At 40.2% G+C, this 26686-nt stretch overlaps 1 protein-coding gene across 5 annotated transcripts in view; it reads right to left on the bottom strand.

Annotated features, from left to right (window-relative positions):
- Positions 1 to 26686, bottom strand: part of LOC132914062 (protein artichoke-like) — a 176857-nt gene that overhangs the window by 56504 nt on the left and 93667 nt on the right. Inside the window, exon 2 of one of the 5 annotated variants that reach the window (XM_060972859.1) lies at positions 26372 to 26644. The exons of the other annotated variants lie outside the window; for them this stretch is intronic. The gene's annotated coding sequence lies outside the window, so the exon portion shown is untranslated. The remainder of the gene's footprint in view (positions 1 to 26371; positions 26645 to 26686) is intronic. 5 annotated transcript variants of the gene reach the window in all.

The raw sequence follows: 26686 nt of genomic DNA, 5'->3' as shown, positions 1-26686 counted from the left end.
CATTAGCTACTACTGAAATACAGCTAGTCGTTCACAGCGCACATAGCGTGTAGCTATACATTCTTCTTATTAGAACGATTTTTCTTTTATACGATGCCGTTTATTTAAACATGCAACTCGCTAACTTGTTTCCCTTGTTAATTACATCCGAAATTTCTCTATCTCTTCACTCTCGAAACGCACGAGCTGAAAATATCTGCGTCAAGAAAATCCATTTGCATAATTGAATAGAAACACCATCTGTCTCACCACCCTCGGCAAATACGTTAAACGCCTTCGATTTGTATAAATCAATCTAACCCCTAAACTATCTTTACACTTTCGAGACTAATCTTCTTCGTGACGTCGTATATCTACCCTTAGCTGGATATGGCGTGCAGCTTAGCAAAAGTAGGGCCCATAATAAAAAAAAGATTTTCCTGAGAATGGCTGGAACAGTTCGACAGATGCGTGAATGTGTGGGTGGCACGCATACGTGGCACCTGGTGCCCAGGGCAAAGCCGTGGAAAGAGCGGCGAGGCTGGTGGTAAGTGCAGTCGTTCAGTGGCAGTAGCGGGGTTCGTGTAAAGTGCTCGCAAATCAGACCCGATAAAATGGTAATCGCGGCCTTGGAAGGAGCGGCGTGTTAGTTGATGCTGGCGAGAGAAAAGAAAACGGGGGTGCGAGGTCCTCGCCTGTCGACAATTTCTTCCGACACGCTGCCAATCAATGCTGCGGCGGAAAGTTCCTGCTTTTAAGAACACGCCACATTCTGCACGAGCTTCATGGGAAACGTACGAACCACTTTCCACTCTTTCTTCGTTTTTTTTTCTCCCCTTCTCTTTCTTTTCTCTTTAGTTTCTTTCTTCTTGCCGAAGGAAAGGTGGTTATGATGGCCATGATGGATGCGTGTTCGAGGTGTGTTTATCCATTTGAAATTACAGACGATGTGCCACGGAACACGAAAACGAATAAGCGGAAAGTCCAGGACGTGGTCTAAGGAAACCGGTTGTTCATCGAGCAACAAAGTCGGCCGAGATATACAGGTTCGGTTAAGTAGCTTCTCGCTACAAATCGCGCTTGTACAGAGAACGCGATAATGGATACTTTCTCGTTTGCTCGAGTTCCTCCGCTGCGGAATGAAATATCGTGCAAAGGTAATGAAACATGAACAAGTATTACGGAAAATTTTTCGAGAGAACGGATAACGTACGGAGCAACTAGAAATTCTGCTTAAGGATAGCAGACTTTTTAAGGTAGTCTGCAGATATCTCGGCTAAATACTTGTTTTATTCTTAGAGAGGAGATTATGGACTCTCCGCTTTTCGTAATCAGGAAATATGATTCTTACAGTCTCGCATGAAATTCTACATGAATTCAGATACTTCCCCGTCGTAGTAAAATATGATTCTTACTAAACTACTGTTGTCAGGCTAACTCTTTTCATAAAGTACATACATGTTCCTCCGGTTACACTTTTTGATATCAGATGTGTGTACAAATTTATATTTTTTAACGTATTTCTTCGAGCGCAACTAAAAAATAGTATTTAACTCTTAGAGAAAACTGAACCTTAACATCATTTTCATAATATGGAGAAGAGTATGAGAAGCTTCAGCATTTATGTATCTTCCTAGAGAAACATTCTTCCCCCCTTCCCCCCAAAATAATTACATTAAATTAATTGCTAGAGGAATAACATTGTGGTTTAATAAATGCAATTACTAAGTATCTAATCCAAAAGCTACACGTCTGTGATATTGACAAAAATATACAGCAGATACTTTACTTTGGATATTCTATACATACGTATATATCTTTATATATGTTTCCCATTTCAAATTTCCCGTAAATGTAGCCGCACTCCGCTAATACCAACTAATAGATATAACTAATAGATAAAACACGTTATCATAATATCCGTTAGATTAGCTAAAATCCAACACCTATCAAATGCAAATTCTGTTTTCCTCTCGGAGCTTTCGCGTTAATCTCGGGGCACACAAATCGAGCATGGAAAGCACTGGCGGCAACTATTTCGCTGAATCCAATACGAAATTCGAACTACCGGTACACGTAAGGAACGGGACGGCGGCAACACATCGGTGTAGCAAGTTGGACAAGTTCTATCGGCAGTCAGGTTAACGCGTGCATCTATATGCGGCGTGCATGCAACGCGTTCCAGCGTTGAAGCGTTGTTGCGAGCTGCTGCATGCGCGTGTCGAGCCCGTAGATCGGCTAGGCTATGACAATCACCGTCAAATTGCGCGCGACGCGAAACAGGCGTGGTCCCGCTCAGTTAACTATAACTAATTCCTTGATAATTGTCGGGGCTTTGATCTGCACGTCATCACCCAGTTTCCGGTTCAACGAGATCGCTATTTAACCGCGCTATTCGTCCGTGACAGCTTTGGCCAAATTTTCCATCATTTTTCAACTTTATTTCTGTACGATTCAACAATTTTCTGATTTTTATAACGATAGCCATCGAAATAATTGGACGTGTTACAGTTATAGGGTTGCAGTGTGGATGAAATGAACTGTATTGTTTTATACCGCCAAAAGCGCAACCATTCAGTCGTCTGCAGGGAAATTGAAGGAATCGTCTTCTTCGATTTTTCTTTTTTCTTTTTTTTTTTTTTGGAACGCCATTTTTATTGACCAACGCCAATTTTTTTTCTTTAATTCCTACATTTGACGTGCAACTAAAAGCAGTATTTGTCAAAATACAACAGAATGATTCAAGTGATAAAAAACGATGAAAACTCTTCGAACAAACCGATATTACCTAAATAAAGAATTTATAGCGTATCGTTTTCTGATATTTTTGAAATAATGATAGGGCACTTTGTTACGTTGGAAAATATAACAGATTCAGAACGCGCCCGTTGATTAAAGCAACACACGAACTGATATTTATGTTTTTCACGCGACGCGGGAAACCGTGCGAGGAAATTGAATGAAAATATCAATTTTTGCGGAAGCCACTTGCTTCTCATCATTAGGGTAGAGACGCAAACTGTTCCGCCGATATTCTTATCGACCTCCTTAATTCGATAGTGTTCAATTCCTCCCCGATGGACTTTTGACCTGAATTTCCAACGATAAATTCTTTTCTCCCCGGGCCTCTAACAGGTTCGAAGACTTCATTTGTTCCAAGTTTCATTCTTCGAGGGCGGAAGATCGAGGTGTCAGTGAGAAAGAGAAAGAGGAGGAAAACTCCGGGAAGAAGTGGGCGAAATTGATTTGTTGGGAGCAACTCGAGTAACCAGAATCTAGACTTATGGAGCACATTTTTCATTTCCAATTACTTTTTTCTCAGTTCGAGAACTGGATTCCACTTCTCTTAATATTTATACTTTGATTTAACACTAATCATCAAAATGAAACGGAAATTTTGAAAGTTTCAAACGAATCGTATTTTTAGATCGCCAAATTATTTTTTTTTTTAAGAAATGAAATTGATCGTTACGGAAATGTAGTATTTTTCGTTTCAACCGCTTACTAAAAATATCCTTAAAATCTTCAACATGCTCTTGTTTGTTAAAGCGAGATTCAGCTATAAAAATGCGAGAACGGGATGGTTGCAAGGCAATACAGCATGGTTAAAAAAAAAAAAAAAAAAGAAAAAGAAGAAAAAACAATCCCTCCAGCAAATCTGGAAACGTAGTTTTGCTTCGAATATTGTGTTTTCGAATATCCCGTTCAATGAAACTCATTAAGTAAATTAAATTAGAATTAAATGAAATGAAATTTCTCGACTGTACAAAAATATCCCAGCTTACTAGCATTACCTTTGTTAAATAGCCACAATAAAGATTTAAATTGCAATTGGAGAAAGTTTCATTTATAATTATAGAAAACTAACTGGAGGCGAGTTTTGAAATATACCAGTTATTTATTAGACAGAGCTGGGAAATTCTCGATTTATCTTGCCGTTTCTATTCTGTCGTTGAAAATTCTCATCAATGAAGAAGTACTTTTTAAACGTGCTCCATGAGGAACGAGTTCAGCCCGACGTAACCCGATCAGAGGCAATCGGAAGGGGCGTTTATCAAGGCGAATTGCTTTCAATTGGAACGGAACGAGTCGGCAGAGAAACAGGCTCCTCCTTATCTAAGCGAGAATTTCCGAATGACTTGATACAAATGGGGCCGTGACTTCTGTCACAATTTCACGCGAAAGGGTCAGGGATAGAAGTTGATTCTGTGGTACACGGTGAACGTATATACAAGAGCTAGCAGTCGCCGGATGAGCTTCGTGGATCGGCAGGAAGTGTTCATCGACGGGACCGGGAGCTAATGCGTTCACTGCACGTGTGCCACTTGTAGTACAGTTTATAGAGCGCGCGTAAGTTTCATACGCGTACACGTACGCAAATTTCACGACGAAGGTTTATGATCGGACATACCACGCGAGTGGCAGTGAAAATTTTACGCGCCATCTTCTTCCAAGAATTGAACATCTCCACGTAATTTCCTTCGGATACTAATTGAATTTTCCTGTTTTATTATTTATAAGCTTTCACGTTTTATATTTCATGAGAAATATAAGTAACGTATTGAATCATTCCATGAATAATTTCGTGTTTACGTATGTTGGTTGAATTATAATTTTTCAAAGTGAAACGTAATATTGAGACACTGCATACGTGACATTACGGAATTTTGAAACGTTTCTAATACATAATTTTCACATATGATATTAATTGTTTAATTAATTAATATGATATTAATAAGTATCGTAATCTTTGAGTTCCTATTTTGTAAGATAAAGATTTGCAGTCCTTGGAGCGAAATGATCAAAAATACGTCACTATTGAATTTACCAGATTTCTCTATTAATTCGTGCGTAATCTTTCTTTCTAATTACCAGTCATACATTTCGAAAAGTGTCGTTCGATCTGGTTCTAGAAATTCAGGATATTACTCAGAGCATGAGGTGACATTTACAAACTAGTATATAATTAATATCCGAAGCAGTTGTTATACACCTAACTCGTTAATAACTAGTAATTCGGGAATATATTTGACTATTAATGTAAGGGACAGCTTGAAATAATTGCGAAATTATTTCGCTGATCGATCATCGGATTCTAGCGAGTTACTGGCGTTTACTGCGATTCAGGTCACCCAGGTTACAACGTTTCTGGCTCGGTCATTTTGTTCAGTGTGCCGCATGTTTCAGCGGATGCACGCTACCAAGTCGATGAAACGTCTGTAATTTCCGGCCACTATCGATCCTTATGTTTCTGCTGAAGGTATGTTTACAAGAATGGCGGAAACTTGGATGGAGAATCTCCCTAGTCTCCCAGAATGCAATCGCAACACTTTGTTCAGTTTCAATCAAACATCAATCTTGCGCTATTAAATAGTTGTTTTAATTTAATTAATACAAAATAAAAAATAACAGATTAGGAACGAATAAATATCAGTCAGCGCGGAAATGGAACGAACGATCGATAAAAATTCGGGTGAACGTATGAAAGTGACAGTGCGGATTATCGGCCGTTGAAACCCGATTATCGATATAATGGTGCATAATCTGGATCGATCCTCGGAATATAATGATTCACGATTGGAAAACGCATAGTCAGCCCTAACACAATAACTAAGCATGCCGGTCCGGGATCGAATAATACGTTCCCCATTAAATTGTCGCGCTAAAACGCGCGAATACAGCGTTTATATTTTCCCAACGTGGAATATTCATAATTCTCGCGACTTCGACCGATCCAGAAATTATTTACCGACGAAATTACCCAGCTACCGCTTCCGCGATATTATCTCGTGGCCAAATTGGTCGCCATGGGAGTGATGTTTAAGGGGCATCGAGAGAACTCGAGGGTTCTTGTTCCCTCGCGAGAGACGCTTGCTTTCGCGGCGAGCGAATTATGTGCCGTGTAAATAGGCCACGGAATTGTCAGATGCACCTTCGCCTCGTTTGTGCTTCTGGGACGTCAATTACTGAAATTCGTCCGACTTCTAGCTATTACTACAGCATGAGAAGTTAACTATTTGCAGTCAGAGTGTACTTGCGTGTTTACTACTCTCATTAAATCATTTTTGCTATTTCGATCGTATTCTCAGTGATTTATGTCGGCTTCCGATTTCTGCATCGATATACTTTGGAAATACACAGGCTCCCGAAAGTATTCGAACACTTGTGGTATATTACGCGTGTTGTACGAAACTTTTGGAGATTTCATTAAATATTGTACCGATTTTGTATCATTCTGAACATCGTATACTAATCTTTTATTCGGTACAATCTCAAAGGAGTTAACGGCTACCAGATCGACATGGAATTTCCACGATTCAATTCTTCCCCCACTTTTTTAATTTTTTCCACACGGTGTTCCAATCTTGTCCTCTCGTTTTATTTGTCGAAGATTCTCTCCTGTAAGCGGCAGGAGATAGCTAAGTAAGCTGAAATTTGTTTGGAAATCAATGAAGCAGCCGCGTAATATTAATCGTAGCCCTGCGCCTATCGATCCCGGAAATTCAATTATACAAATTCAATTACGCGATTGATACTTCAAATAATCGGCCGAAGGGAAGACAAAATCAATCATACGCTGCATTCGGAAATCGTTGTACCACTTCGAATTAAATTCAATCGAATCATTGTAAATCAAACTCGATTACCTCCACTCTTTTGCTCTTGTTTCTTTCAGCTTCGTATCTCCAGAAAGGTACCGCTCTCTTTTCGTCGCGACGTTATTTCCACTTGTTAGAATTTCATCGTTTCGCGTTAATAGAGCTGAAAATGTAGCTTCTCTGCATACTTTAGAGCGTCGTGAAACGAGAGAGAGAGAGAGAGAGAGAGAGAAAGAGAGCGTAATATTGTATTACGTAGACTATTTAGACTTTGACGAGAACTGGTCCCTCTATTCGTGACAGCTTCGCGCACGGAAAGAATTCCCTTATCGGGTCAGATTGTTATATTTTCCTCGGAAAAAGGTTTCTCGATTCTCAGGAACGTTACGACGATCCGATTTTTGCATAAAGGCGATAGAAAGTAATTTACGCGATATGACGTTCGCAGTCAAGACAATAGAAAAAACTTTAGTACGCGGTCCCCCCTTGTCGCGACCTATGAATAATGCATCGGTTGAAATGTAATTCATGAAATTCAGATGTGTTTATGTAACGAAATTACGTATTAAATTTCGCTTATTCCATTATTAATATTCCAGCAGGCGGATCCCCCCCACCATCGACCGGATAAAGTAGCTCGCATGATTTGAATAATTTCAGAATTCCATCGATCAAGCACAACTGCCAGCATACTTTTCGATCAAATTGACATTCCGCGGAGGTTCGTTGTATAAGTAAGCTATGCTGATGAATGTTTCACCATGCACGAGAAATTCTTTGATAAATAGAAAGTAATTTAATAGTCAACTAGTAGCAGTAAAAGATATTCTTTGCCAAGCATTTATATCTATTTGTTCCAAAACATTGGTACTACTAAAATCAACAAAATTAACAAAATTAATAAATCATCGTATTTTTTTCTATATTCCTTTTGTAATCTTCAAATATTTGAATGGGTAGTTTCCTAATCATTCTCAAGGATAACTAGCTTTCTGCAATTTCGATATTTACGAACGTTGGTGTATATTTGCTACATAAATATTCGCCACGCAATCGAGAGAGTATTATCCCCAAGCATAATACGTTTAGACGAATCTCTGCCCTCGATCGAATACAATACCTTCTATATTCATTGCTTTGACAGGCAGTTACGTGATTCAATTCTATCAGTCGATAAAACGCGTAATATTTCCTATACTTCTGCGATTTTCCGTCTGAGTCGAAGGGTCGTGGAACAATTGAGAACGATAATCGCGTCGACAGAGTTGTTTCCACGAGGCATGGGATCGATCTCGCTTAAATAAATCAGCGAATAAACGAGGAAAGGAGACTAGAGCCAGTGAGAGTATCGAGGACCTCGAATTGCCATTAAATTGCGGACGAAGAGATGGATGGGAGGTGGCGGTAGGAAGCCGATCGTCGTTAACGAAGCGCAAACGAGTCGAGCAAACAGCAGGATCGAGACGGAGGTAACACGGCGCGGAAAACAATGACTGCAGGCTGCTTGCTGCCTGCTGCTTACTTTTCAGCCAATTCGAGCGCGCCATCGTCTCCCCGGGGGTCGACAACTTCCGGATAAATCAAATATGTAGCAGACACGATGGCCGTGAAAGGGGTGACTCGATTGTTTCAGACAAGTATGTTGGAGATTCTTTGTTGTACCTTCGTGAGAAATGTCTACAGCCCGGGAGCTGGTGAAACGCGATAATGTCGTGTGTAATTAATTCGACGAGGTTTGCGTCACGTTCCACCGATCCGGGGTTGGATCGATCCTGTTAGGCTTCTTGCATGTGTTTGCGGAATATGGATTTCGAATTTCGTGGGGTTGCTACATGAGCGACGATGCCTTGATAATGGTGCTTATTAAGGCTGATCGAGGTGTGGCTGATCGGAAGGAGCCTCGCACCCTCCAGCAACCCCTGCACGAGTAGCGCGAACCTTGTACCCACCCGATTCTACATGTATGACGTCCGTCGACTCGTGTTTGCTCCATAATTTATTTATGGAAATGATTCTATTCCACGGTGATATCTTAATCGTGAAATTGAAGCAGCTTCGATTTCTCTACCAAAGATGTCTCGTCTAACTTTTCACGAGAAAGAATTTAAAATGAACGATTCTAAAAGTAATTATCCATTCTTTTGACTTCTGGAATAGTAAAAATAGCTATTTTAAACTTTTTATAGGAAATAGATATTAACACAATGTGTGTATAACACAATGAAATGTATAGCATAATACTGTGTAAAAGGAGTGCTAGAAGATCGACGATTTTATTCGCAGCAACAAATTGAAATAAAATAACGATAGAAACATTTCGAAAGGTACGAGAAAGAAATAACATTTTTAACACAGAGGTAGTTCTTCGGAAGTTTTTCAGAATTCGTAAGAACAGCGACAACGTGGACGATAGTGAGGAACGATGGAAAATATTATTTGTCTTATTGTTATATAAAAACGATTCACGAGAAAGGTCGTATGCGACGTGCATTTTTCGCTATTTACGCAACGATCCTCCTTTCATAGAAGATGGTGGCTTCGAGCTTCACGTCGTAGCGTGATATCGTGACTCTTTCACCACCGTACACGTCGTCATTTGCGATATTACAGTTCACAAACTGTCCGGCAGCAAGGTCCTTTGAGATGTCATTGTTCCAAAGCAGTTCCGAGCAGAATCGTGTGAACAAAAGGGGTCGTGTTCACTGCACGTTGTTTGCGATAACAGTATCCGTCTGTGCCGTTACTTCGCTACTGTGTATTTCACTGCAACGGATCAGTTGCCAAGGGAAGAAGAGAAAAAGAAAAAAGAAAAAGGAGGAAGAAGTTGAGTCGCTCGGGTACTGAGCTCGTTTCAATGCTAGATAGAGATTAAGGGAGTTTTGATTCCTTGAATCAGTGACAGCAGATTTATCTTCTTTGGCAAAGTAATTATAAGATGCAAAGATATTTCTTTAAGCGAAGATTAAAGGGGGCAAACACGATAAGTCACGTCTGTCTTTTATAAAAATATTAAAATTTAATGCACTGTCAACTGATTCCCGTATTACTTAAATTTCAGAGATCTTAATATGTAGATTTTGCTCCTAATCTATCTATCCGTTCCTAACATTACATAAATCTCTTTCTGACCTAATAAAACCACTTTAATTGGAGATTAAACGTATGAGTGCGATTTAAAGAAAAATAAAAAGTAGCAAGATATATCGCGTAACGTTGGATAGCGTTAACTAGGAAATCCGATATTCTCCTCGAAAATGAAAAAAAGATCGCCGTATATCCGATACGATGTAAAAAGGGACACAAGCACCGAGCCAGGATTATCCTAACAAAGAACTCTGACAACACAGAAATTCGATTTCCTCGTGAAAACGAAGATAAAAATTTTACTAAAATTTAATTGAAGTTGATGCACTGTATCGGTGCTTCGGTTCGACGAAGAAAACCAGTTCAAGTTGCATTCTTTTCGGATTCGACATATTTCCGATTCGTGCTCTTAATTATTCACGCTAGTTATTTACCTGAAACGTTATTAACTTATCCTTGATTATTCATACCAATTACGGTATTATTCGTCACCGGTGTAAACATTGCCTGATCTCATTCCCGATCAAATACCGTGCACTGAAAATTAAACGATCTTATATGAGATCCATAAACTCGTCGTTTACGAGGGTCAACACGAACGACCCAATTTTCCGGCACGTATTTTTCGACTATCTCGCATCGGGAAAAACGGTTGCACGGTGGCTTACGTGCAAAAACCATGAACACGAACCGTGTGAAATCCAAACGATATCTCTCAAAAGCAATTTTCGAGATTTTTGGAATTCTTCGAGCGCGTCGGTTCCTCTCAGACTATTCTCCTAAGCCGGGAAGTTGTTAAAGTTTTTGCAAAAAGCAATTACTGCTCGACTAATTTTTGTTCTTTCTGTCGGCCGTCCTCGAAATGCGGTGGCTCTCGCGCGATAAAGAATTGTCCCCGAGAAGAAGAAGGTTGGAAATTGTTTCTTCGCGAACTTTTAACGAAGGATAATTACGGCATCACCTGAAATCTCTTCTCGAGGACGTTTCTATCTGGAAAATATTAATCCTTTGAAAATTAGATTTGGAATTTTCTCTTGCTTATGCAAATGATGCGTTAAATTGTATATTTAAATGAAATACACGACTACCGAACAGATGGAAGTTTTATAAGAAATGTTCTTCACTTCAACTTGATTAGGAGACTCGAAGCATGACTCTTCAAGGCAAAGATTTTTCCTTCATTTTACTGAAATATTACGAGGGAGATCGTGTTAGACGAGATAGAGTAAGTATCTACGTCATTTCTCTCGCAGACGCATGCTTTAATAATTACTTCGGATGATACAGTCTCCGTGAATTACGCGAGACATCGCAGATTGCGCTGTAATTTATTAAATTTACATCTTTAGGGTGTTTGAAAAAATGGGCTGGCTCATATCTCGGTAGTCGTCTAAATACGCGTATCGATTAAATAATTGCACGCCGCTGGTCAACTCGTGGAATATAAAGTAAAACGCGTACGAGGTGTGTATTTAAAAAATTTCTCGACTTTATATGGCGAGCAAGATTACAGAACTTACAGCCAGCAATTCTTTATACACCTCACAAAATATTAAAATTTTACTTTACTCTGGAAATATCAAATTCGTCTAAATTAATTAAAATGAACTTGTCATATTTTTCTCGCGTGTTCTTCTTATAGTGTTTATAAGTGCATATTAGTTAGTTGTTTTAGCACTAAATACCGTATATACATATTTATATATAAATTTTTAATATTGAAAAAAATAACAATAATAAATAATATACGCTCTCACTTTGCAATGGTATTTTATAACATTTTATTTTAATAAAACTGATGTTTCTATGAGGCGTACAAAAATGATCGTCAGCGACTGTATATTTTAGGTCCAATTAATTTCATGGAGAGTTGTAATCGTCGAGATCGCTGTATCGGACAAAAGATCAAGAGTTTTGTTGGTGCGCACCTGGAGCTTGATGAATACATCAATAAGTTACAGCGTAATCTCCTTTTCATCCTTTTATCATTATCTATTCCAAAATCGTAATATTCTAGAGTGACCGATTAGACTGAGTAATTCGCTTTAATACTGGCCGTTACTGAAAAGATCCGTGTAAAGATACATCTAAATATTCGAGACGGGGTGCTTAATTACCTCCAAAGCCTCTTAACGCAAGTTTTATCGAAATGAAGTCATTATACAAACACACCGAGGACGGAATCGCGGAAAATGTTCTTGAGCTTGATAAATTCGTCTCTTGTTTAATCACACGCCAGTGGTTTGCGTGTTACGCTACTAATCGATAATCCGAAACACGACCGGCACAACTTTCAAGATATTCTTAGAAAATACTTGTTGAGAATCGTGGATCTTAATCGCCACAATAAATATATAGGAACAGTTCGATTACTCTTAGAATTGATATCAAAATAGTTTCAGATTTATTTGAGATGTGATTTACAAGATATTCATCGATACTCATTTCCACGCGTCTTAGCACTCTCTTTGTCTCACCATCTTCTTTACCAGATTACCAACGGAACAGTTGCATTTTTCCGTTTTACGAGACGCTGTGCACGCACATACCTCACACACTTATACTCGTGTGTTACTACTACGCTAATTACACAAAATTACACATATCTCAATAATACTAATTCCAAAATTACCTAAGGACTTAGAGTGGAGTATCTGAACCTCTATTAGACGAATATTCTGTTATCCGATTGTTTGCGATGTCTTTGTGTGCCACGGAGATGACGCGACAAGGAATAATCGTCGGCTGATGTTCGATACGTTATTAATTTACAAACCATCCTGTTAAGAACAGAATGTGCGAGTGATTCCGTAGTGTATCTGATTCGACCCAGCCATCGGAAAATTTTTCCCAGTTAACGAGGTGACCATTAATCATCATGCTAAGCGGACGCCAGAAGTGCCATCTGAAATATATCTGATCGTGAAAGTGTTGGCATCTTAACATTTAGGTCAACGAAATGCAGAGTGACAAACTGCCGAGAACCGTTCTTTATTCATTAACTCGTTTGGTTCTATTTAATCACCGATGAGTCCCATTCACGTCGAACGAGACTGGAAATTCTTTAACGAGGAACTACAAGATAATTAACCGACAGCTCAATTAACTTTACCAAGCATCGAATTATGACGCAGCTTAGACCCTGATGTGCACGATGAAGTGTATTTTTCGGCTAAAAGCTTAACGAAGCATCGTCGTTTCAGTCTTCCATCTATAACAGTTGTTATGACGAAATAGCGTAGTAGTACAAATTTATAGGCATTTATCTTCTCAATTGTTTAAGGATTACGATCATTTAACGAAATATATTTGTAATCCGGTTGACGTGAATATTATATCCCGAAGATTGTCAGTTCGATTGGCAAGTTAACTCGCTCTTCTGGATTAAACGGTTAAAAATGGGCCAAACTAAACAAAAAAAAAAAAAAAAAAAAAAAAGAAAGAAAAGGATGGTATTTAAAGAATCGTTAATTGTCCTCGACGATTTCAAAGCTCGTTCGTCAGTCAACCGAGTGAGAACACTCGCGTTTTTTCCAGGGGTGACGACAGGCGCCGGGCATGACGTTTTCCGTCAGATTTCGTTGAACGACTAGTTGAAAATGCGAAAACGAAGGACCCTTGTGATCTGCCTGCATCTCCTGTTTCCCATGAAACGCGAGTAGCTCAGTCGTACGCGCACGTAAACCGGGCCAAAGAGAGCGCGCGCCGGCAACGCTGCGATCCGTCTAGAGACGTCAAAGTTCCTGTCGACTAATTACCACGCCTCTTGCCCCTCTGACAGCCAGACAGCCGGTACTAATGCGACGGAGTAGCTCTTGCACGCCGGGACATCCGTCAAATCTCATTTGCCTGCCTCTTACGATCCAGTGTTTCACCGACTGCCGAGGTTCAGCTCGATTCCAGCTCCGCGCGACGAGCAACGAGAGTCGTTTAGGTTCGTAGACGTGCAACACGGCCAATAATAACCGACTCGGCGAGCGTAAAATTAGTTTCTGATTGGATTAACCCGACCTAGTCGACCGACGGCTGTTCCACCCAGCTTTTTCACCGGATGGCTATTTTCGCGAGACCGGACGAAGTTGTCGGCCATCGACCGACGTGTCCTCCTACACACGTTGTCGACTATTCGACTTTCACGTGGTAGCTGTAGCCCGCAGCGAGGCTCTCATTACGACGTAAATAGAACTAACGGCGCTCTATACAAATCAAATGGTGCACGTGGTTATGTGAAGAGCAATGACTTGGAAGAATTTAAAGACAGCTTGCAGATATTTAGGATTTACGTTAAGGGAAAAGGAGGGCGTATAAATTGTGAGAGCGATTAATCTTGCTTTATGATTCGTTTTACTAGTGCAATCCTTACACTTATCTTTGATTTGATCTTAAAACACAGTAATTAATAAACTGCGGACACTTATGTACTTATGGGAAATTTCAAGGTGTAAAATGCACAGAGTGCGCATAATACAGAGAAGTATATGAAATATACAAAGTACAGTGACGTCTAAAATTTTCGCTATAATCAAAAAACATGAATTTACGCCAATTTTATGATTAATATAGAAATTTTGAATGAAAAATTGAATTGAAATATTATACATAATTTAAACCCAGTAATGTTTCATTTGTCACGCGTTTTACTCTATATGACGAAGCAAGGGGTCGTAGTCGTCCAGCTCACGTAGATCTCGGAATCTGTGTGATCCACTGGTAGATCCACAGGTTTCTTTCCGTTCTCTGACTTCTATCGGAAGTTGGTGGATTCGCGGTGTTTAACTTGTCTTGTAAGTTCCGGTTTAACGTACGCGAAATACATGGACGCCAGGATTCAGGCAGTATGTAATTCTGGCAACTCAGGTCGTAACGTTATCCTGTTCATTCCTGACTAATCCTCATTGCGGTTTAAACGTTCCAGTTCCGGGATATACCTACGTTTTGGAAGGCTCAGGCGTCGGACGGGCAAGAAAATGTGGCTCGCTTCGTCACTGGCAGAGGGGAAATTATGCAAATGGATAGGCGATGGTTCGGAAGTTTAGCAAAAATGTTTGAGATACCATTGATATTATAATTCGGCAGGCAGTGTTTCTTAAATCTTATTCGCATTACGGTACCATATCGGAAATACCGACGGTCTATAATTTGTCGTGCTGAATTATGCATGTAGGCGCAAGGACTGCAATTTCAATATTTGCCAGAGATCGATATTTTCGTTGACTTTTACAACGCTTAACCGCGCGACGCGACGTTCAGAAGGAATATTTGCATAACGACGATACGAGGAATCGTAAAGTCAATTTCGTGCACACCGTTTCTCACGTACAGTATATGTACTTTCGCTTAACCAGCTTTTATAGGGCCAAATATCTGGCCGTTTAGTTCAGAAATGTATAGATTTATCATTTAACTATTATCAATGAAAAGATATTTATAACGTTTATTATCTATATACAGGATGTAAGAAAATGTGTGATGAATATTTGTAGGGTCAATCCCTAATCGTTGAAATATAAAGTCGACTCGTTTGCAATCTTCTAAATCAGAATAGATAAGCGGAGTCCCATAAGAAGACGGTCAAAATGTTGGAAGGAACGAAACTGCGTCGTTATCCTCCAGACAGCTTCGCGTTTGGCTAGCAGCTTCATCTATTACAGAATTTCCCGGACGACGGGTGCAATTTCTACGATCATCGCATGAATATGCAAAATGTACGCTCAAACAGCTCGATGGTGAACCGGCTAGAGGGAATTACAATTCTAGCGGAACATTTTCGAAAACAGGACGCGATGCGACCAAAACTATCACCGTTGCAAACTATGTTTTTATTGTACGCGATTTCACGACACAGTTTGGCCTCTGCGCGGATAAATCGCTCGCCCGGTGTTGATAAATGATATTTTGATTTGCGAATTTCCGTAACGTCAAGCCCGTTATTTTCGATAGTTTGCACCGTGAAAATCATGAAAATCATAACGCAGGAAAGTACGCGTATACGATAAAAGCTTCGAAGCAAAGAGAAAAAAAACTTCACTAAGAAGAAAAGCAAGAACTTTGTTTCAAGTTGTAAGTTTCTTTCGTGCACGGATTGTTCACGTTCAGCGAACGATATTTGCCGCACCCTGTATATTTACGCTTGGCACCATTGTCGCTAACTTTCCGGAAAATCGTGGCCTCGAGAAAACTTTCTTAATTATCGGCGGATGAGCTACAAGAGGAGGTATTGGTTTCGGAGGTCGGTCGAACGCTGGATCGAGGTTGGCCAAGTAACCGTGCAACTTATTCGCATGATTTTTCCCGCTCTTGCGAACTACGAAATTAAAAGTGAGACGGAGAAACCGATAGGTGACGATGGAAGGCCTTGGAGGCAGAAACAGCAGAACGACGAGGCAAAATCTAGCGGCAGTCAGCATCCGTGAGGAATAGATGGATCTTGGTAGGGGTACATTATAATGAAATCGGTTTTCGCTTAGCGCGCCTCCAAGCAGCCTTTATTAAATCTGTGATTCCGCCGTTTTCCTTTCTCTCCTTCGTTTTTTACTTCTCTCCATCTTTCCACAGACCGCGTCTTTTTCTTTTCTTCTCCTTTTTCTTCTTCTTCTTCATTTTTTTCTCTCTTTCTTTATTATTCTCGACTTCATTCTCGATAGACGGCGCGAAAGAGGTGAGCAGGTCTTTCGACTGTCTTTCATCCCCTACCCGGTGCAAGCCCTACTCGTCTTCCAAAGGATCTTGGTCGGATTTACAATGGGAATTCGTATTATAGTTCCCTGCCTTTCGCCTGTTTCCCCGGCGGATTGTCGTCGGAACGACGAACAGAGCCGCGAATATACGACTCGCCGAGAGATTGTGCCTGACTTGCGATTTTTATGGTCTTCCGGCTCGAAAGAGGGAAAAATATAAGCACCGAGCTTCGAGAATATTCTGCAGCAAGGCCGGCTGTAATAACTTATTAAAAGCCGGGAACTCAACACGAAAAGAAGCTTTCTACCTTTTATTGGCTGAAACAATCCTCTCCTTTAGTCGTGCACTAACCTTTCGCTGACACGACTCAAGAATTACGCTCTTACCAAAGCAGACCATTCGCGAGTTACCCAATTCTTACACATCGTTTTTTCTCGCCTATGAGATACGAGTCGAAATTCCCCAGACAGAAAGCACCAAACAATTCGAAGCAGCTAAGTGTTGACGGAACAATGAGTTCGCTTATTGAATCTGGCCGTGATTTATGCATATCGGGGCGCCGCACCGTTTGTCGCTTTCCAATTTGCGCGTTCAACCGACGCCTGTGCGCGGCCGGGAACGTGCAAATCATTTCAGACGGTGCGGCATGGCGTGGAAAAACAGTACGGGAAATCTGTAGTTTTTTAGCTGCAGACGGTAGACCTGCCGTGTCGAAGGATATGAAAGCCTGTAGATCGATATTAAACGGTGATTTAACAAACTTTTATTAAAATTCAATGAAATCCGATCGTTTATCGCGCCGTCATCGTTGGAAACGTGCGTGGACAACAAAAATCAAATTAGTTTTCTCGTTGAGAACGTCGTTACTTTTTAAATTCAACCGAAGCCTGTCGACAACTGGTACGTGGACGAATACATAAATAACGAAGCCGAACGTGCTCGTTATCGTCAAGTGACGCGACCATCGAACATGATTTTTTCATTTAATTTCCTTTCCATAGCGTCAAATTTGTACAATCTCTGACCGACGGCACGTTTGCAAAATCTGTAACATTTTTTATTCTACCTATTTTTCTTCTTTAGTCCTTCTACAATTTTTTGCAAGTAATGTACGGGATTGGATATATTTTATATTTTTCGAAATATTGTAAAGTTTCAAAATTGTTTTCTCGTTTTTATGATTTTTTGTCAACGTTTTTCATCGACGTGGTGGAGTTTATGTTGGAATATATTTCTATACATTCATCAGTATTCTCCTGTGTCCACAAAGTTTACACATTTTTTTCTTGACTCGGCATTCTCGAAAGATTTACAACGTCAAAGCCTTCTCTTTTTCCTTTTTTTAAAAAGATTCGTATCTTTTTATGGAAAATTTTCAATAACTTTCTTTTCCCTTTGTTTTATCAGAACTTGTGTTTCCACAATCGCATTTACTGCGATGGAAACAACACTGGTGAGGAAAAGCGGTTGAAACTTTTTTGCATGAAGCATCCGAGATCGATGCAGGTTGCTTCGCAACCACTCGACTCACTTTGCCATCCTGTTGCCCTATCTCGTTTATCAATTTGGCCACATTTGTCACATACGGATGGCAATCCACTGCAGGTCTAAATTAACAATTACTCCTATTTCACCATAAATGCAGTGGCGATTACATCGCCGCAGATATCTATTTTATTCCCCACGTTGCTGCATCCACAACATGGAAACGTATACCATCGTACGTAACAGTATTTGGTAATTACTTACTGAATGTATTCTATTACCGTATTAGCACATTCGGTGCAATTCGACCAACATTTTTAATGATCAATATTTTCCTTATATTTTCTATTTTATGAGAATTTTTCATTCTTCTCGTTAATCATATTAAAGGGGTTCCAATTGAATTCAATTGTACAAACGTTTCATATATTTCCAGTAGTTTGAAAGTGTCGATATATGTATGGCCGATAATATATCATTTTACACCTAACTCGCCACCCGGCAACATGTTGCACACTTAAAATTCTGCGATCGTCTAGCTCGTTTTCTTCATTGACAAATTCTTCCAAGGAACCTGACGTTCGACGTTAATCGAGCATGTTGTATCGCCGCCGCGGAATACGGTTAACTGCGACCACGTTGCAGCTCGTGCGTTCGTGTGGGTGTACACATTAAACGGGTGGTCGGGCGCGCGTTCAAGCCAGCAGCATATCCGGTCTCGGTGATTTAATGGAAAGCGAAGCAATCTATGCGTTTACCTTTGTCATTATCGTCGCACGTGTGCCGCCTCTGTCTTCTGGCGTCTCCGTTCGTTCATTTTCCTTTTTCTCTCCTTGGCTCAATTTCTCGTTTTTCTGTTCCGGCTTCTTTGTCTTCCTCTTTTCCGCCCTTAATTCGATGCAAGAGTTATTCGCTGGGAAACGTAACAGCCTACGAGCTTGCCAGATTAGTTCTGAATATAGTTGGCTAGAGTCTGCGAGATTCTCCAGATTGCCATGAATATTTGACGCCGTACGACCCCAAAGGTGTGCTTTCCAGGTGGAGAAGATGCCACCACGTTGAATCACGTGGCTTTCCATGTGTTCATCGATTCTAACTGGTATCGTAAAACGACCGTGCTTCGATCCTATTTTGGTCTACTTCGGGCAAAGTTGGCTGCACCGTCTTGTTGAAGCCGCGAACGATTTGTGAACCACTGTTCATCGTACCAGCGTGTTTAAATAAGCCACTGATTAGCAATTTTCATTTTCGGAATCATTGATCCATGACTCAGAGTTTAACATGATTTCGTGCCATAAATCGAGGCGAAAGCTCTCTTTCAGAACGCGTTCGTTATTTTTGGATCACTCTTACCACACTTCGTCACGTCGTGTTCATAGTACATTAAATTTAATGAACGCGTTAACGAAGCTGAATAGGTACGTTGCTTGGCGCAATACGTGTGTAGGACGCAGGCTACCATCAAGCATTCCTGCGGATACGTAATCGTTTTAATCTTTCCGCCATGTTAAATAATTTAGATTACCTCGTATTTCTTCAGGATAAGTCTCGCAGGTTCTATCTGACTCCATTCTTCAGTGTCTCACACCGGGATCGTTTAAGCGTCGTATAACAATGCTGAAATTCTTTTCTCGCCTATTCAAAGTACATTTTAATCTCCAGTTACCCTCGAATATATGTCAAACCCGATATTTTCTTTTCTCCGACCGCGAATTTCAAAACGAATTTAGGAGCTTAGCGGGACAGCGTTAAAAGGAATTCGCGATTCTCGCGCACAATGTCTCTGGGGCTTGGTCCAAAGTTATAATATGTTAATGCGTGGAAATTTCCCTAACTTTTATAACCCAGCTGCCATATAACGTTACGTTACACTTGCTTCCGGTACGAGCGTCTTCCGAATAGAAATTTCAATTCATTTATTTACTTCCCGCAGGATATCTCGTCAAAGTGCATTGAATCAATTTGAAAATGGATCTCCGTGGAAGTTTCGAGGGTAAAGTAGCTAAATCCTTGCGGCAGCGTTCATTTGAAGATTTCGTTAATTAATACGATTTCGAGAGAATTGGGTCGGACAACGGTGCACGTAAAACCTACTCATCGATTAGGAGAATTTTTTTTACGTTTCCCCGTGCTACAATCGCTATTCTTTCGTGTAATTGATTCTCGTTGCTCCATCGCATGATGTAACGGTAATTAATAATCGTGTGCCACGACAAGGGTTTTATCGAGAGCTACTTTTTAACGGCGCATCGTAGCGGTGTCACGTTGCTTCCTATGGCGCTCCGAGATCGCTGTGATTTCCCCATACATAAAATGGGAAACACGTACGCGAACACAATACGAGAGGCACGTACTCGATCGAATCGTTAGAAAGCAGAGGCTGTAACTCGAAGCCGTTCCATCGATTTTCAATAATTTTTTCGTATCGTGCTGCAAAGTTACGTCTCTCTCGACGTGGTATTAAAATATTATCGAAACGGCATGTCTCTTCTATCTCGTCTGCCGCGAATCACGTCAATCAATTTCAATGGGTTTTTCCTCTTTTTTAATACCAGTATCCGATGCCGGTTGGCTCCGAGTTGCGCAGTTTGTAGCAATCGAGTGCAAAAATGTAAAAGTGGATGAAAATTTCGTTATAAAATCATGGGACTGACGTGAATCGCGAGAAGTCGAGTGCAAGCGAGCATTCTGTTTTATGAGTTTCCCGGAGTGTCATCGATCGCACATTTCAGCCGCTTCTCTTGGATTAATTTTATACTATCTTATTATTTCCCTTGAAAAATATATATAAAAAAAATTCGTTTTGCGAAATTTGCCAAAAATTTTGGCCTTATGTATTTCGTATTTTTTTTATATTTCGATAAGTTTTAGAGTCATCTAAGATTTCGACGTTGAAAAAAATTCCCAACCCATAGTTACAAACGTTTCTTTTACGACACAAGTAGCCTTAGTTACACGTGTCTGGTTGAAAATCATAATTGTGTAAGTCAGCTCATTTCTCGAAGTTAATCTTCGTAAAGCTTCATAGAATCTTGATAGCAAAAGAGAATTATCATTTCGCTATAATCCCAGGTCTTTCGAGATATTAGTCGGTCAACACGTTTCTGACTCGAACGATCAATAACGATCGACCACGAGTAGAATAAGTCAGCAAACGATCCGTCCCTAACATTAGAAATCGGTCTTTGACAGTGAATAAAGCAGATAGAACTGGCCGCGGAAAAGCGAATTAATCACTTAGTTAGAAACTCGGTCGACATTAGAAACCCATCGTGTTCACGGAGCAAGTAACTAGGCCAACTAAAACTACTTGCTCCTAATAACTATCCTACTCTCATGAAAGTTACTCCCTTTCCGCATAGCTCGTTTTGTCGATATAAAAGGACGCGAATGGAATTTTATGTTTAGTCAGCGATTCTTTCAGCTATCTTTCGATTACGAAAATAGACCCCGATTTAACGATTTCGAATTCTTCGCGACAGCCCTGAGCCGTTATATCGATGTCGGCCGTCGTGACAGCTGTATCGACAATATCGCATCGATATCTGACGTCGAACGAAGCAACGCCTTTGTCGTCCCGCGTCATTCAGAGCAACGGTGCTGAATATTTTGCGTCGCACCACGTTATCGAAGAAACTTCTCGCCCATCTGATCACATTCCTACGAATATCAATTATAATGTAAAGCATCGCTACATTAAGAATGTTTATGCTAATTCGTATTTGTATGAATATTTAGTCGTATTACTTTACTGAATTAGTTTAATTTAACGTTTTAGCAATCTCTACTACTGATAGAAACTTATTATATAATTTGTTGGAAAGATATTTGGCAATTTGGCGATTCTACGATCTCCATCATCAGTGTATAATTATAATTATAATTAATATTCTGTTAATCGATTCGAAACAGACGCAGACGTTGATTCATACGATCTCGGAGATATCTCTGAGTAGTAACCAAGGATTCAGTATCTGGGTCATATGCAAAGATTTACATGACCAGTCAATTTGTGGATTACAGCTGAATAAGTCGTTGGGTTAGCGAAATGAATTACCCAAACCATAAGATAATGATTGTCTCTAAAATCAAGTAAAAAATAAACGTTCGAAAATCATTGCGATTAGCCTGATAAAAAATTCCTGTCGCGAACATGTCAAAGGTTAAGTTGAAAGTAAAAGATATATCGTCCGTCTGATACAAAACTCGTTTCACGCTACCGCGATAAACATCACCGTTGTTCTTTCCAACAAGACACAGGGGATGATTCTCGTGTCTGTGATGTGCATCGTCGCGATTCGTATAACGAAGGAGCGCGAACCAGAGGTTCAATTTCTCAGCGTTTCCGCGTGTGAATCGTCGTAGAAGAAACTCAGAGCTAAAAGAGAAACAATTCTTTTCCTTCTCTTTGAATCAATTTCACGTTCACGTACGCGCGGACGTATTCAAGTGAGAAAGAAACGATCGCAATGGTACGACCCTTTTAGCGGGATAATGCGCTCGATATTATCGCTAATTCTCGTCAACCAGCACCGCGATGAATAATAGTCTGGAAACGAGCGGCTCGCAGAAAAGAACCGTCTAGTGGTGTAATTAAGAAATTCTTCACGGAGACGCGACGATGGACCGCCATTTTAAGTTGCGCGCAAAGGTAGAGACCAACGGGCAAACCTATTTACTTGCGACCCTCGTGCAAATTCTCGCGTCTGAGATTTTCGTCGCAACGGAATAGCCTTTTCTGTAAACAGAGACGAATTGCTTAAAGCGAAGCCTTTATGCCGGCCAGGAACAAAATGGAGCACGGTTTAACGAATTTCTCGTAGCGTCCACGAGTAATAGCTCGATTGTCAGTCGACGGAATTTACCATGACGTTTTTCACTGCGCCACTCTATTTGTCTCGTGGTTCTACCACGGCTGTCCTTCTGCTACGTGTCTACACTCGGTAAGCTCCTTATAATTTCTACTGGAGGGAAAACAATGCTTCACAGAATCGATAGCGTTCCATTGAAAATTTCCCTTGTTCACGATCTCTTTCTCAAGAAAGAACGTGATTCTAAACCTCGTTAGTAATTAAGGAACGGGAATTTCACAATAATGCTTGTTGTCTGACGATTCGGAAATTTCTCGTGAAATCTTGCCAGATGGTTGGAAAAATATAAAAACAAGAATCGATTTCTTTGAAGTCGTTGATATAACGAATGCAGTGTTCTCGCTTTCGTGTCGAAACGACGAGGCCGCTTTTCCGGCCGATATTATCATCGAAATCGAGCGCGGACGGCGCTGGGAACAGGATCGCCGTCTTTCGTGGGATTATCATTTAAATTGGCAATCGATACTAGACCAGAATTATTCCTATCTCCTTTTCTTCTCTATTTTTTCATTTCATTTTTGTCCTTTTCTTCCTCCTATCCTTCTTCCCTTCGTTATTTCTTTTTTTCATTCGTTTCACCACGTGTATGTTCACCATGTAGTTACTGTTCACCCTATTACATTAGACATCGCAGAATTTGAATGTATCAGCACGAAATTTTTGAAATTAAAAAATAAATCCTTCCCTTTTCAGGGAATTGCTGATAGGGAAATAACAAAACACTGTTTCCGCTCGATATTTGCTTTCTCGCTTTTTTCTTGGCAAACGAACTGGATGAAATATACTAAGAAAACCGTAGCGACGCATTCTTGGATGTTTGCCTTTGTTGCATCGTCGTGGAAACACCACGGAATTTTTCCTCGATGGTAGAACTTTCCTTTATCGATACAAAGTCAGCAACGAGTATCAAAAAGGATTCATCGATGTCTCAAGCACACTCTTTCTCCACGCCCTTTATTTTCGTGTCTGTCAAAGGGTTATTTTTCCAATTAACCATGAAGAGTTAGGATCCATTGCCGTGGCCATGACGTGTACACGACAAATCCGCTGTTTCATGCCTCTGTGCACACGATAGCGGAGCAAACCTAAGCTTGAATGGCTCCATCGAGACTCGTAGCATTTGATCTGGTTACACAACCTCGGCACAGAATTCTCCTCTCCCTCCTCACCTTTGCAAGCCTGTAATTCCTTTACCGATACCAACCACGTTCGATTACGTTTCTTCGATGAACATTAATTTCGAGGTTCGCCGAGCCGGACTCCTTTGTTCCACGATGCTTCTTCGTTTTTGCTTCGAGGCATTTATCAAGGTGCACGCGTGCATCCAATACATCCATGTGCATTGTCTCGCGAAACGCATCAGTTTATCAAATAAAACACGTTTCGGTATTTTATGTCGTCGTAAACTTTCTTGTTTTACGTTCCAGTGTCTTCGTCCATGAAGACACTCGTTTCAAATATCTCGTGAACTAATCACGCTTGTATCGCTTTGTTTCAGTACCTTTTTTATGTAGAATGACGAGTGACTTTTCCATGTATTTTTTGCCTAACAACGGAGAACGTACTTCTTCTATTATCGAGGTGAATTTTAGTTTGACAGAATCTGATAGAACGTGACATTCAGATGGTGGTTACGTAAGAGTAGCTGACGTGAGATTCTATAACGGTGAATGAAGCGTAAATTTTGAAAAAGTAACACCTTTCGTATAAGGAAATAAAACGAGAACGCAATGATATCTCGTTTGTATAATACATGCAGAACATTCCACGTAAATTAATGGGGACCACAGCAAAACGTTTGAATATTTATAATTAGCGAGTAAATCATTGCCGTTTAAACAGTAGCATTTCATATTTGTAACGAATGTCGGTGATTAATTTGTAATTGTAATTACTATTATACTGGATTGTTTGTTCATTAACATCGTGATTTTTTTCGTTTCCTTTGTTTCTACTTTTCTATTGATTTTACACACAAAAGAGAGAGGGGGAGAGAGAGAGAAGGAAAAGGCAGAGAGAGAAAGAGAAATTCAATTATTTTGATCACTTTGAAAGATAGCGTCATTGAACGAAATGATAATTTGTTAAAAAATTTCGCATGAATGCACTTATTCGTACAGGTCGGCGGAGGCGGCGAGAAATAAACGACGCAAGAAATTTATTGTTATCGCGGAGGCGATATCGCGAAAAATTCACGTTTCACGCATCGAAAGTTTTCATCGAAAGAAACGCGTGTTCCCAGGCGAAAATTACTCGTTACGAAAGGTTAAAATGAAATTTCCTACTACACCCGTATTTTTACGATCTTCGTCGATTAACGGTGTACGGTTTGCTTTTATTACCGCGTGGAACACAGTGAGAACTAAATTTGTTATAATATTTTAAGATACGATCACCGACGTAGCTATAAATCGCTGTAATATCATTAATTTGCTACGAAATAAAATTCTGTCGTATTATTTGATCTATGTTCGTAATTCTCTCTTTCTTCCTACCTAACATCGAGTCTATTTTACGGCGACGTCGTTACGATCCTTCTTTTCTTTCCATGAATAATTTCGAACCAGGAAGCACGGAGAAGAAATCTGATCTCTCGCGTCAAGTGTCGATCATTCTTCGGCAATTATTCGAATACTTCCATTCTTCACGCAACTGGAAATATTTGATCGAGCAGAAATAGAATTTGCTGCAAGTTTCCGAAAATTTTATTGACCGTACCGAGTTTTACTAGTTGGAATATTTCAAAATTACAGACGTTGAAAAAACGCGTACAAATCCATCGTGGGAAACCAGTTGTTTCGAGTTCTAACTAAGAGACTCGGCCACTGTACGCCAGGTTCACGAAAGTTTAATAATTAACGATGTTTTTACAAACATTCCGTCGAAACTTCTTCGAGCAAATGATTCATGAATTGCGGGCGCGACCGAATCAATAACGCGCTCGGTGCCATGAATCACGCGAAACATGACATCCGGTACACACCGAGTGTAACAAGCGTTGATAAAGATATTTCATTACTCTACTTTTGGAGCAGACTTAACGGCAATGCAACCCTTACTACTATATATATATATATCTGTCCCATCTATTTCCAAAATTAAACGAGACCGCTGTTAAACTTTTTAGTTGGATATATTTCTAGCATATTCCTTATTATATTCCAAGTCTACTTCCTTCTAATTATTAAATCGAGAAACGAAACGCCAGGCTGCTAAAAATCTCTACTTTCTTCGAAGCAAATCAATGTGCATGAAATAGGTAAAATTTTAGATTCACGTACTAATTTATAAAATTACGTGAGGCTATTTTCTAAATCAATCTACGGCGAAAACAAGCTTGAAAAAACAATGTCTGTCTAATATTCTCGCAAGATTCTGCAAAGGAAAGAATATCCAGAGGCCTCTACAAGCTTCATCAAACTTTATTCAGAGTGACGTCCCGCACATTTTTCTTTCACGAGACGGAGCCAATGTTTTGATCGAGGAAAATACTCAGCTCCGTTTTCACTGCGATACAGCAGCGTGAAGGGTGCAGTGATTTGTGTTTCTAATCTCGACGGGGCATCCAAAATGAACGCAAACGGTGAATAGACGTATCGACTGTAACGGAGAACGAGCAAAAAACGTCGTCGATGGAATTGCGACGTCAACTTTTTGGTATCGGACGAGACTCACCTCCGTTCCCTTCTATCGAGCGGCTCGAAACGTCGCTCGGACCAACCGATACTTCTAATTGCTCGGGCTTAGCCGGGCCAGTCAGTCGATACTCGGTTTGGATCGAAAGAACGAATGGAAGAAAAGACCAGTCTGTTGTCACGAGAATTGCGTTTTTGCGTGCGGTTCGATAACACGGTCCCAGGCACGGCGTGACAGCCATCGAAATAATTCTTCAAGAAGAAACGAATCGCTTTCTGTGCTCGATAAACGCCAAGAAAAGTTCCGGGAATCCTAGAAAGCAACATCCAGATGAGGAAAAAGTATGAAGTGGAG

The sequence above is a fragment of the Bombus pascuorum genome, chromosome 14, assembly GCF_905332965.1.
Source record: "Bombus pascuorum chromosome 14, iyBomPasc1.1, whole genome shotgun sequence".
NCBI classification, from domain to species: Eukaryota; Metazoa; Arthropoda; class Insecta; order Hymenoptera; family Apidae; genus Bombus; species Bombus pascuorum.
The sequence above is the reverse complement of the archived record's forward strand: the minus strand, read 5'-3'. Positions and strand labels throughout refer to the sequence as shown.